The sequence below is a fragment of the Schistocerca gregaria genome, chromosome X (genome assembly GCF_023897955.1).
Source record: "Schistocerca gregaria isolate iqSchGreg1 chromosome X, iqSchGreg1.2, whole genome shotgun sequence".
NCBI classification, from domain to species: domain Eukaryota; kingdom Metazoa; phylum Arthropoda; class Insecta; order Orthoptera; family Acrididae; genus Schistocerca; species Schistocerca gregaria.
Window position 1 is genome coordinate 120,694,074 of NC_064931.1, and position 14,878 is coordinate 120,708,951.

Sequence of the window (14,878 nt, forward strand, 5' to 3'; positions counted from 1 at the left end):
ACCTCTCGATATACCACAGCATCATCCACAAAAAGCCTCAGTTAACTTTCAATGTTATCCACAAGATCATTTATGTATATTGTGAATAGCAACGGTCCTACGACACTCCGCTGTGGCACGCCTGAAATCACTTTTACTTTGGAAGACTTCTCTCCATTGAGAATGACATGCTGCATTTGTTATCTAGGAACTCTTCAATCCAATCACACAATTGGTTTGATAGTCCATATGCTGTTACTTTGTTCATTAAATGACTGTGGGGAACTGTATCGAACACCTTGCAGAACTCAAGAAACACGGCATCTACCTGGGAACCCATGTCTATGGCCCTCTGGGTCTCGTGGACGAATAGCGTGAGCTGAGTTTCACATGATCGTCTTTTTCGTGACCCATGCTGGTTTCTACAGAGTAGATTTCTAGTTTCCAGAAAAGTCATTATTTTCGAACATAATACGTGTTCCAAAATTCTACAAATGATCGACATTAGAGATATAGGTCTATAGTTCTGAGCATCAGTTTGATGTCCCTTCTTGAAAATGGGGATGGCCTGTGCCCTATTCCAATACTCTGGAATGCTAAGCTCTTCTAGAGCCCTTCGGTACACCGCTGCAAGAAAGGGGGGGGGGGGGGGGGGGGCAAGTTCCTTTGCGTACTCTGTGTAAAATCGAACTGGTATCCCATCAGGTCCAGCAGCCTTTCCTCTTTTGAGTGATTTTAATTGTTTTCCTATTCCTCTGTCATCTATTTTGATATCTACCATTTTGTCATCTGTGCAAGAATCTAGAGAAGGAACTACAGTACAGTCTTCCTCTGTGAAACAGCTTTGGAAAAAGACATTTAGTATTTTGGCCAGTAGTCTGTCGTCTTCCATTTCAGTACCATTTTGGTCACAGTGCCTGGACATTTTGTTTTGATCCACCTACCGCTTTGACATAAGACCAGACTTTCTTAGGATTTTCTGCCAAGTCAGTACATATAACCTTACTTTTGAATTCACTGACCGCCTCTCACACTGCCCTCCTCACACTACATTTCGCTTTGCATAATTTTTGTTTGTCTGCAAGTCTCTGGCTATGTTTGACCTTGCTGCCATGTTCCCTTTACTTCCGCAGCAGTTTTCTAACTTGGTTGTTGTACCACATTGGCTCTTTTCCGTCTCTTATGATCTTGCTTGGCACATGCTCATCTAATGCAAACGGCACGATTTTTTTTAACTTTGTCCACTGATCCTCAACACTATCTGTACTTGAGACAAAACTTTTGTGTTGAGGCATCAAGTACTCTGAAATCTGCTTTTTGTCGCTTTTGCTAAACAGAAAAATCTTCCTATCTTTTTTAGTATTTCTATTTATGCCTGAAATCATCAATGCAGTAACTACTCCATGATCACTGATTTCCTGTTCTGTGTTAACTGTTTCAAATATTTCGGGTCTGTTTGTCACCAGAAGGTCTACTATGTTATCACCGTGAGTCAGTTCTCTTTTAAACTGCTCAAGATTTGTTCATGTGACCAATAACATATTAATAACATTCTAGGAAAGGGTATGGGCATTTCTGGTATCAGACAGTAAGGGCTACACAACAGAAAACCTATATTTCTAAAAGTTTATGAAATTTTAAGACAGTTCAAGGAGGAAAAGTAATCAAGTAGCTTTCCTTTATGGATTTTGGAAAGATTTAGGATTTGGTAGTGAACATTTGACTAGAGAAAATTCTGTGTTAAAGTACTACAACTATAATTCTTGAACAGTTGGAGTTTCACACCATGTCATGCAAATGAGTGCTCACACTGATGGGTATACGAGGGGGTCCCTTAAATTTCAAAATAATGTTGCTGTGGGCTGACCTTGTGTAGTATGTATCTATGCCACTAGGCATTGTGGTCATTTGGTTTGTTCTGTTCGTCTGCAGTGATTGTTTTTGCTAGTACTGTTTTGTTCTTGTTTCATTTTTTATAATGGCAAGTTTAAGTGAACACCGTATAGAGGTGAAATTTTGTTTTCTACTTGGCAAATATGTTGCTAAAACTGTTTTAATGTTGAAAACAGCTTACTAAGTTGATGCTATGGAAAAACTCATCATACGGAAATTTTGCTCGATTTAAAAATGGCAACATGTCCATTGATGTTTAATCTTTTTCTGGACATCAATCAACTGCCCAAATCAATGATAGTTTGTGCCATTGGGTCCGACCATCAATTACACCTTTACTTGGAAGTTTTAAACAGAACAGTGTTTGTCAAAAAAGACTTGATTTGTGGAAGACAGGAAATGATTCTTTCAACACGACAATGCACCTGCACACACAGCCATCTCTGTTAGACAGTTTTTGGGTAAAGATGGCATGCACCTTACTCACCTGACTTGGCTCTGTTCGACTTTTTCTTATTTCCATGCATGAAAAGGTGCATGAAAGGACACTGATCTGACAACGTTAAAGAAGTCAAAAAGGAGGTAGGAGCTGTAAGCCATTTCTATAGATGACTACAGAAAACGTTTCCAACAGTGGAACTGTGAGTAATGGAAAGTATTTTGAAGAGGATCAGGTTATTTTGTACACAATTTGAAAATATGTAGCTTCTAAAAACATTTCAGTTTTTTTGTGTATCAGCTAATATTAGATGGAATAAGTATTAAATTGCACTTGGAGCATATTTGTTGGATCCTAGGGTTGTTGAGGTTGTTGTCTTTGATACATTTAAGTGAGTTAAAAGAGACATTAACATCCGACATTTAGGTGTTTGTGCATTCATCTTCAACAAAATATGGAGTTAATAAGGAAATTAGTTTCTGAAATAACACAGTTTTATGAATCATGAAATTAGACACAAACACAATTCCCAAATATATTTTGTCTCATTCTTCTCTAACATTTTAGTCTAGTGTATAAGTTGTCCGAAATAAATTATTTTTTCTTCTGGCATTCAAAACCGAAATAAAACCATATGTTACAGCAAGTTCCAGGAAGAGAGACAGATTTGAGTGCTGAAGGTTAAAAAAGGAAGGCAGTTCACCCAGGCCCTAGCATTAGAGGAATTCGCCTGTAGGAGATCCTCATCATCAGGTCATAGTGACCTGCCTTTAATTTCTATACTTCTAGATCTTGTTTTATTTCATAATCCACTATGGTGGAAGGTACCTTGTACCACAAATAATAATTCCCTTTCCTATCCCACTCACAAATCGAACAAGGAAGAAATGACTGTCTGTTTGCTTAAATATGAGCACTAATTTCTTTTTTCTTCTCTTCATGATCTTGACTGTTGTAGTAAAGTTGTTCTGTGGTCTGTTACAGGGCTTATTCTCTAAATTTTTCAATAGGTGTTTCATGACAAGAATATAATCTTCCCCCCAGAAAATTGCCAGCACTGAGGATAGGTATTCAACAAGTCATTGGAAGTCACATGCAGAAATACTGAGCCGTCCTGCCTCTATACCCATTCGTAATTGTGAAACAGTTGCTGATGCAGAATTTTTGTATATCAACTGACCTTTCAATTATGTCCCATAAATGTTTTACAGGATTCATGTCAGGCAGTCTGGGTGGCCAAATCATTTGGTCATATCATCCAGAATATTCTTCAAATGAATCAGAAACAACTGGGGCCCAGTGACATGGTGCATTTTCATCCATAAAATTTTTATCATTGCTTGGGAACATGAAGTCCATTAATGGCTGCAAATGGTCTCCAAACAGCCAAACAAAACCATTTACATTCAATAACTGGTTCAGTTGTATCAGAGGACCCAGCGCGTTCCATGTACAGCCAGCCCACACCATTATGGAGCCACCAACAGCTTGCACAGTGCCTTGTTGACAACTTTGGTCCACGCCTTCAAGGGGTCTATGACACACTCGATCCATACCATCAGCTCTTACAAACTGAAATTGGGACTCATCTGACCAGGCCTTGGTTTCCAGCCATCTAGTGTCCAAATGATGTGATTACTTGCCCATAATAGGCACTGCAGGTGATTTAGTGCTGTCACCAAAGGCATTCCCATTGGTCATCTCTCCCACAGCCCAATAATAGCAAATTTCACCACACTGTCGTAACCGATACGTTCGTCATAGGTTACACATTGATTTCTGTCATTTTTTTATGCAGTATTGCTTGCCTGATTAGCACTGACACTCTACCTTTCGGTCATTAAGTGAAGGCCATTTGAAATTGCATTGTCTGTCGTGAAAGGTGATGCCTGAAATTTGGTATTGTCAGCAACCGCTTGATACTGTGACTCTTGGAACATTGAAGTCCATAATGATTTCTGAGATGGAATATCCTATGAGTCCAGCTCCAACTACTGTTCTATGTTCAGTCTGTTAAGTCCAGTCATTTCGCCATAGTCGTGTCAGAAACCTTTTCATTTGACTTACCAGAGTACATATGACAGCTCCACCAATACACTGACCTTTTATACCCTGTTGTTAGAACTGTGGAAGCAAATCTCATGGCGTTGTTGGTTCCATGTGAGAGTTCACGGGACAAGCTACATGCCATGTTTGAACAGAAGACAAAGCAAGCTGCATATTCTGTTCAGTCATAATTCCTCAATTTTTACATGAGTTCAGGTGGTGACGTGATGAGACATGTCACTCGTTTTGAAAACTTTCAATGTGAAACATGATGAACCATCGTTAATGGTTTCACTACTTGACACACCGCCTGACAGTTATGAAAGTCTGTGACAGTTGTGGAGGGCAAGATCTGAAGATCAACAAACACGAAAACATTTGCAGCAATTTTCAATTACGAAAGCAGCATGCTACACAACCTGGAGAAGTGATTCATGCTGATCTGTGTGGACCTTTGGAGTGTAATTTGCTGGTAGGAGCAGAATATTTTCTTTGCTTAACTTGTGACTTTTCAAGATTACACACGATATATTTTCTCAAGCAGAAGTCTGAGAGAAGATTGCAGAAATGGTGAGAATTGTGAAGAATTTTTGTGGTCAACTCCCAAAAGCATTTCAGTGTGATGGTGGACGAGAATTTGATAATACTGCATTTAAAGATTTGATGAAATTAAATGGCACACAACCCATCATCACAAATACTTATAATCGAGATGGATGTGCTGAGCGCAGTAACAGAACAGTTGAGGACCTTCCTCAAACTGTGTTGCAAGCTGAGGGCCTGCCTTAGTTTTTGTGGACAGAAGCAGTAAAAACAACTGTTTATGTGTTAAACAAAACTTGTACAAGTGATGTGGATGGCAAAACACCTTATGATGTATTCAATGGAAAGATAATACAGTTAAATAAACTTCATATTTGTGGAATTAAGTGTTTTGTTCATATTCTGAAGGAAAAGCTAAAGAAATGGGATCCAAAGGGAAAACCAGGAAACTTTGTTGGTTATTCTGATGGCATTGATGGCTTTTGAGTGCGGATTGAATCAGAAAAACGGATTATTCGGTGTAAGGATGCCGGCCGGTGTGGCCGTGTGGTCCTAGGCGTTTCAGCCTGGAACCACACGACTGGTCTGGCCCCAGGTTTGAATCCTGCCTTGGGCATGGATGTATGTGATGTCCTTAGGTTAGTTAGGTTTAGGTAGTTCTAAGTTCTAGGGGGCTGATGACCTCAGATGTTAAGTCCCATAGTGGTCAGAGCCATTTGAACCATTTTTGGAGTAAAGATGTTGTTTCTGAACCTGAGAAAACTAGTAGGACAATGGTGTTACTCCCAAGTGAAGCAGACAATGATGAATTGAAGAATCATGAACATGCAAGTGTGTTTAAGGAACCTACAAAAGAAAGTTCTAGTGGAAGAGAATTGAGAAATAATCAACAACTGAAAAAACCACACCGCCTTATTGATATTATTCTGGCTGAAATAAATGAGAGAAGTAGTTATATCGAGGCCATTAATTCTGATGAACATGAGCACTGGAGAAAAGCTATGGAGGAAGAAATGACTTGATTGAAAGAAAATGCTACGTGGACTTCGGAACCTCTGCCACCAGATCATAAGTCCATTACAGACCATTCTGTTTATAGCATTAAGCATAAGGCTGATGGTAAAATTGACTATAATGAAACATTCAGTCCTGTTGCTAGATACAATACAATTAGAGAAATTTTGAGTGTTTCTGGTAGTGAGCAACGTCAGTTGGCACAATTAAATGTAAAATCTGCTTTTTTGAATGACTTCTTGAAAGAAGAAATATATATGGAGCAGCCTGAGGGATTTAGTGATGGACCAAATCAGGTATGCAAACTTCATAAAAGTTTATATGGACTAAAACAATCTACAAGGTGCTGGAACAAACTGTACAAGGACGTCCTAATAAATCTTGTGCTTGTGGAAAGTAAGGCAGACCTGTGTCTGTTCTATTGAGGAAACTGCAATGGCAAGTTGATGGTAGTTCAGTATGTTGATGATGGATTGATATCTGCAAGTAAGAAGAAGGATACGGAAGTTTTCCTAAGAGAAATTCAACATGAGTATAAAATTACTGTTGAGCCAGTAAGGTATTTCAAAATATTAATGTTGTATCTCATGATAATGGATCAATAGACATTAATCAAGAAAGTTATGCTAAAGATATTCTTCGACAGTTTAACATGACAGAGGGAAATCCTGTGACAACTCCCATTGAGTAGTATCTGCAGCCAAATGAGTTAAACAGTGATAAACCAACTAATGCTCCATATCAAGAAACAGTTGGCTGCCTTATGTATTTATCTGTTGGTACAAGGCCCGATATAGCATTTGCATTGAGCTATGTGTCAAAATTTTTAGAGAATCCTAGAGAAAATCACTGGTCTGTGGTAAAAAGAATCATAAAGTATAAAATTTCAGTTTCATTGGGTATAAAATATGATGCTAGCCATGCAAACAGAAGGCTGGAGATATATACTGATGCTGATTGTGCCAGTGATACAGCAACCCGATGCTCAGTTAGTGGATTGGTTGAAAGATTTAGTGAAGGAGCAGTTACCTGGGCTAGTAGGCAGCAACACTGCATATCACTATCAACAACACAGCTGGAGTATGTGGCTGCCAATGAAAGGGGAAGAGGAGGAATATGGGTATCTAAGCCCTATGAAGAAATTTCGCCACTGGAGGGTGTTCCAGTTCCTCTTGCTGATAATGCAAGAGCTATTAAACTGACCAAAAATTCTGAATTTCACAAGAGGTCAAAGCATATTGATGTTCACATGCACTAAATCCGTGAGAAAATTCTAGAAGGCCAGCTAGCCATTGAGCATGAACCAGGCAATCAGCAAGCTACAGATATTCGCACCAAACCATTGCGACATGTTCAGCGTAAATATTTAAGATCATTAATTGGAATGGGTTAAGTACTGCATTTAGCAAGAAAAACATTTAGGGGAAGTGTTCAAGTGAAGAGTTTATATTACTCTCTCTGCTATGTACTATATCTATGCCTTTGGTTGGTGTCATAAAATAAAATACATGTGACTTGTTATAGGAACTATGTCATGTGTATGCCTTATGTTGTGGCCTTTAGTTCTTTCTTGAAGTTTTTGCAAAACTGTACACAGTACCTGTAATAAGTGCCAGTTAGAAATTAGGAAAATTTCCAATCCACACATTAAATTTAAACTACTGTTGGTATCTAGTGTCACTGTACCATGCAGATTTTAATCTGTCCACAATAACGAATTTTGAGAATTAGCTGCTTTATATCTTTAGAAATTTTCCTTCTCTCTAATCAAGTTGGACTATACAAACAATGGGTATTCAGTGTGTGTAGCAAATCTTTGGCAAACGTTCTCCTATTGTCTAGTTGCTTCAGATCCAAGTGAAACAATATCATAAGGTCATAAACCCCCCCACACCCGAGCAAAAAATAGATTGGTAAAATCATTTATATTTTTACATAAACTAATTTCTAAATTTCTCAGAAAACTTTCAGAGAATAAATTAGAATGACAACCAAGCACCTTGAAAATGACAAATAAGCCTAGGGAATGACAAGCTGCATTTAACACAGACTTCTCTTTTGTTGCTAGCCTATAGAGATGGGATGGGAATTTGGCCAGAAGCAGAGAACATTCCAGTTGGATGAACAGGCCCGTTCACAAACTGACTTTACCTGGTGCCAACACCAAACCTGACATGGTTCATTAGCACACAAGTAGAGCCAACAAACTGCAGGATAGTAAGGAAGGCAAGGCAGAATGGGAAAGTTGCTCCTCTGAGTGATAGATGAGGGGAAGGGGGTGGTGGGAAGAGGGGAGAGAGAGAGAGACAGAGAGAGAGAGAGAGAGAGAGAGAGAGAGAGAGAGAGAGAGAGAGAGAGAGAGAGAGAGTGAGAGAAAGAGAGAGAGACAGAGAGAGAGAGAGAGAGACAGAGAGAGAGCGAGAAAGAGAACATATTGGAACAAATGAAAGAAGCAGCATTCGAATTATTTACGTGCCTGTATAGCTATAGTCTCCAAAGTTTGTTCTAAGTCAAGGTGCTAAGTGAAATAATGTTAATGGTGTTTGCAGGCTATAATTCTATATTACATAAAAAACCACACTCTCAAAGTTGTGAGATTTTGAAATTGTATCATCACTGCCATGTAGTGAGAGCAATATTGATATTAATTAAAAAGGTACCAACTCAAATACAAATCATTTTTATTAAGATATGACTAGTTTCAATAATTAAAGCACCATTCTCTGACATAAAACACTTGACTATCAGTACCCTGTCAATGTTAAATGTAGTGTAATATGTATATCATACTATAATTCACATTGCTTTGTTTCTGTCATTTGAAAGACAGATATCTTCAACAGGAACCAATCTAATGCAAGCTTCCTTTTAAGGTCTGCAAGCAAACTTTGGTCTTCCTATGTTTTAAATTAAACAGGGTGAGTCAAAAAGAATAATTCGATTAAAAAAAAAAAAAACACCACTGTTACGTTATTTGAGATGTATGAATGAACAACATAACATTGAAAGGATAAAATTCTCGAGTCGAACAACATAACATTGAAAGGATAAAATTCTCAAGTCTTTCATAGTTCCTGCTATGTAGTAACAGGGTGCACCCCCCCCCCCCCCCCGCCCCCCACAGTTCTTGTAAAAATGGTGTCAGGACAAAAGAAAGGGTTTTCTGGTCTATGATTTGTGCAGTGCTCGTCAATAATAATGGTTCAGTGGGACTTTCATATTAGGTATGGTGGGGATCCTCCTATAGTACAGAGCATTAGATGATGGCATGAACAATTCCAAGGAACAAACTGTTTGTGTAAAGGTAAATTGCTGGACATCACCAAGTGTCTGAGACAGATATGAACACATCCACGATAGTTTCACAAGGAGTTTATAGAAATCAGTTCACCTTGTAACTCAACAGCTCAACATCCCCCAATGTCCATCTGGCATGTGTTGCATTGATGTTTACACATAAAACCATACAAAATTCAGCAACTACAAGCCCTTCTTTAAGGTGACAAGCCCTTTACCTAACGATCAAGAATAGTGTTGTTTGCTTATAGTTGTCAGTGGCAGCAGACAGGCAACATTGTGTGAAATAACTGCAGAAATGTTTGTGGGTTGTACAACAAACTTATCTGTTAGGACAGTGCAGCAAAATTTGGCATTAATGGGTTATGGTGACAGATGACCAACATGAGTGCCTTTGCTAACAGCATGAAATCACCTGCAGTGTCTCTCTTTGGCTCATGACCACATCAGATTATTGGAAAACTATGATCTGATCAGATGAGTCCCAGTTTCAGTTGGTAAGGGCTGAGGGTAGTGTTTGAGTGTGGCATAGATCCCATGGAAACCATGGATCCAAGTTGTCAATAAGGCACTGTGAAAGCTGGAGGTGACTCAATAATTCTATGGGCTGTGTTTACATGGAATGGATTGGGTCCTCTGGTACAAATGAACTGATCATTCACTGTAAATGGTTATGTTTGGCTACTTGGAGGTCTATTTTGCCATTTGTGGTCGAATTTTTGTGGGTAACAATGCACCATGTCATTCGGCAACAATTGTTCACAAATGGTTTGAAGAACATTCTGGACAATTTGAGCAAATGGTTTGGCCACTCCAATGCCTCAACATTAATCCCATAAAATAATTATGGGACATCATCGAGAGGACAGACCATGCATAAGGTCCTCCACTGGCAACATTATCATAATATGGATGGCTATAGAGGCAGCATGACTCAATATTTCTGCAGGAGACTTCCTACAAGATGTTGAGTTCAATGTCATGTTGAGTTGCTGCACTAAACAGGGCAAATGGAGGTCGAACATAATATTAGGAGGTAACCCAGGATTTTGTCACCTCAGGAATATCTTTTCGAAACACAATGCAGCTGAAAGCATGAGACTAAGGGCGTAGAAATGTTTTTAAAATAATGAAATCTATGTCTTCATCTATAATCTCACTCCCCAAAATACTGTGAAGTACATACCAGAGGGTACTCCCATTATGCCCCATATTAGGTTCTCCTACTATTCCTTTCACATATGTGTCTGTCTGCTCCGTAATAAGTCTCATTTGGGCTATAGAGCCCCGCAGGAACAATACACAGGCCCTGAACTATATCTCTACATTTTTCATTTAATACTGTTGACTGAAACAAGATAAGAAGGCTTAAATAGGATAGTTGATGTCTATCTTCAGCATCTGTCAGGTCAGGTTTTACAGCATTTGTATTATGTGATTTTAGAAAGCATTTTAATGGACAATAGAACAGTCATCTTCATGGAGCACTTTAAAATTAAAACAGTTTTGATCATAACCAAACATTTTCTAATGAATTTCAACCACTTTCAGACAAATAGCAATCACCTTCAGAAACAATAAGATAAGTACAAGGTATATTTTCTTCTATATCGGAATTGTACTTACAGTGTATATGGTCTGAAGATGGTAATTTTTTGGCTGAAATCAGTTGCAGTCTTTTAATAAATGTTCTATTGGAATCAAGACTGTTTTATCTTTAATGTTAAGATTCCCTCTTTTAATTCAAAAATACCTGTCCCAATTCATGCTGTCCTTCTCTGTATAATGTTCATTTCAGTCCCTTCCATCCATTATAATGATGCAATTTTCACAAATTTTTATTTAACTTAGCTCTACAAGTAACAGTGATTTGTGAATATACTGTAGCCATTCTGAAAATTTAAATTTACGTCAGTGGAGGCCATTTCTTGCCGTTTTATTTCTATGTCTGTCAAAAGAGAAGTTATGTTATGTGTTAAGGATGAGTATGGAGTTTCAAGTACAGGATGAATTACTGTACAATGTGTGGCCTTTCACTGTTGAGGATTACTTGGCTAGTCTGCAACACACACATATAATGGATAAATAATTATCTCATACAATTTATATCATTTCATGAAATACTGACAATTGTGTTTCATTTAATAAGATACCTGTAAGAGTCTGGTGTTAAATGATATTGCCCCTACACCACTATCACCTACTTGTATTTTGAAGCTCCTAATCATGTCAACTGTGGTTTTCTGTGATAACTTTGAGTTTCTGCAATCTTGCAATAGCCCGTGCTAGTTGCAAGCTTCCTAAGAGTGATGGAGGAAACAGTATGGCACCTATAATGTTTGAGGCTTTGTCCATCAGTTTTACTGACTGCAATAAATCAAGGAAACTACTAGGTAAGTGTTTACATTTTGTTTTAACCACTGGAAAGTATATTACATAATGATTCCAGTCATATTATTAAAAATCAGGAAAGGTGTTTTGAAGAGATGTCATGAGTATATTTGTATTGAATGAACTGTGTTCCCAAAATCACCCATCAAATGGCTACTGATACTACCACTAGGCGATATGAGAAGGAATTGTTTTAATTTTTTAAGCAATCAATCTCATAGTTACTTCTGTCTGGCTGTCCAGAAAAAAAGAAATGGGAATGTTGAGAGCATCTAAGATGTATGAAGTACCCAGATCAACAATATGACAGTATGTTGAAAGGTGTGCAAAAGGACAAACTGCAAAGGAAACTACAGTTTTAACACAGAAACCTGGGAGGAAAAATGGAAATGAGTATAAAGCAGTGTGGGAGAGGAGTCCACCATTCGGGGAAGTTTGGCCGCTGAGGGCAAGTATTTATTGCATTCAACACCACATTAGGCGACTTGTGCATTGGGGATGGGAATGAAATGATGATGACAACATAACACCCAGTCCCTGAGTGGAGAAAAATCTCCAGCTGGGAATCAAACCAAGGTCCCTTTTTAATGGCATTTCACTGCGCTCACCACTCACCTAATGGGGGCGGGCACTTGGAAGGAAATTTGTGCTGACATGTGAGGCAGAGATCTAGTACTATACAGAAGCGGAAAAGGATGTTTTTGGTTAGCCACATAAGGACTTAAAGCAGATTGTGTTTGAGCTTACATTAAAGAACAATCTGCCTCACCTCTCTTCTAAACCAGCAAATATGGCAGATTAAAAGTGGATAAACTTATTTTTTAGAAGAAGTTGTTCCCAATTAAAAGCAGGAACACCACAATCATTGACAAGAGCTAGAAACTTGGCCTTTACTAAAGATAATGTGAAGCCATTTTTCTGTATTCTAAAAGCAAAGTTGCTAAAATCAAGTTCAGCCCTACCAGAACATTTAACGTACACAAAACTGGAATCACAACCGCCCAAAGCAAAAATGTGAAACTTATTTGTGTGAAAGGAAAATTGGCAATTTACAAACAGTCATTGGCAGAGAGAGGATATCTGAGCACTAGTACGTCAGGTGCCCGCTAGTATGTCACTCCAATATAGTTTTCATTCCAAGATTTTGCCCACGTCTGCAATACACCTCATGGTATGGATAGGATGCAGCCTCTAGATACTGCTTTCATGAAGCCATTTAAAACTTTATATTCAAGAAATTGAGAGGTGGATTTACTGTAATTAGGGTAGAGTTGTGGCAAAGTGTGAACTAGCTGAATTCATGGGCAAAGCAAGCGTTAGAGCAGCAATCGTGATTAATGCACTGAGTGGTTTTCATGGCACTGGTATCTGTCCTTATAATGACTCAGTATTTCCTGAAGCTGACTGCATGCATGAACTGAATGATAACCAACCAAAGCCTATTTCTGAAGATCAATGTGGGCGTTAACTACTTGCAAATACAGTCACAGTTGATCTAGGACTTAGGCATGTATCTCATTGCACTGAGAGCCAGATTCAGTCTCTTGGTGAGAATCAGCCTCAAATCATGTCACATTCCACATCTGATGCCATCACTATATCCTATAAACTTTCCCAAGGATGTAAAAGCTGTACCAAAATTTCAACCTTTTTCTCAAAAATGAAAGCTCCTAAGAGTATGGTGTTGACTAGTTTTTCTTATAACAAAAAGTTGGAATTCTTTTATGCTTCTAAAGGCACAAACAGTTCAAATGATGCTTCAAGTTATGGAGCAACATGAAAGACTAATGCCACCTGTTGTACTGTGACAGGAACGTTTGCGGGGTTGCAGCTAACAAAAATGCGGCAGGACAGAACTGGAGTGGCCCAGGAACAAAGAAGATGTACAAACGGGAATGGAAGGACAAACACGATGACAGACAACCGAGCAAGACACCAAGATCAAGAGCAAAGTAGTAAGCAATGGGGTCACAAGAGATAAACTCACAAAATCAAAGCAATGCTCACACGTAAATGGAAAGTAAGCACATGCAACATTAACATGATGTCTGCAAGTGAGATATCAACCAACTCAAGGCATATACCAGGCTGCCTCACTGAGTGAAAGGAAGCCACCTAAATACACAACAGGTTATGTTGATATTGGCCGCTGGGACCACGGGCTCCACAGTGGTGCACTCACGTTAGAGTTGGGCCAGAAACATGCACAGATATGGTTTACGGTGCAACTGCTGCAGAGACCTCTAGTGGTCATCGAGTTAAATGCCATCTGGTGTGGACAGTAAACCCATGGCGCTCGGTACCAGACCACCAACACTAAGAAGAAATTTAAAAGAAAGTATAAAATCTCTAGTTCTGACAATGATGTGGCTAGCGAACCTTCACAAATAGACACCAAAGATGATATCAATCTGGACCTTGATGACGATTCTGTGGATGCTGTCGTGCACTTTGCCATAAGAAGTTTTCTGTCAATTTCTGTGGAGAACAATGGTGTATGTATTATTTGTGTTTGAACTGGAATCACATATTTTGTGATGCAGTGAATAGTGAATGGAGATGGTACGCATGTTATTTCTGTCTGAATAACTAGCCATTAAATCTGTTTTACATAATTCTGACATAAATAAGCTCATGTGATTATGGAACTGTGTGTTAATTTTCCAATAAATTCTAAGGTTTTGTCTTATTTTTTATTTAAATCCACTTACAAAAGCTAACTGAACATGTGCTCTTACATTTTCAAACAAGTGCTCCTATTGCTTGGTGAGCAATAGTAGGAATGGGTATTCACAATTTTAGAACCTAATCTTGAAAAATTTTTGGTTATTAAGGTTTCCTAGTTTATTCAAACTAGCATAGCTTAAGAAGGTATTTGACTAATGCAAGTCAAAGGAGGATAATTTATAGAAATATGCATTAAGTTTTTGAGCTCTATTTCACAAAACAGGAGGCTGATGAGCTGTGTAATAATTATGGTAGGCAATATTTGAGGCCCTATACACCTCTAAATCATCTTTCTTCTTGATTTTACTGTGAATCATAGTGACTATTTCCAGTCAGACAAGTACCTGTATGATGTTTAGTTTACTGTCACTTCTTCCCTGACAAACTATGTAGAAATAATTTGCCAGAGAATTGCTACTGAATTGCATTATGAATATTTTGTTGTAAAATGACAGTAGCATTGTTTCCAGAAATTAAATTTATAAACTGGGCTGTGAATGGTAACATTACAGTTTCAAGCAAGATTATTTATTTTGCAGGTTTCAATAA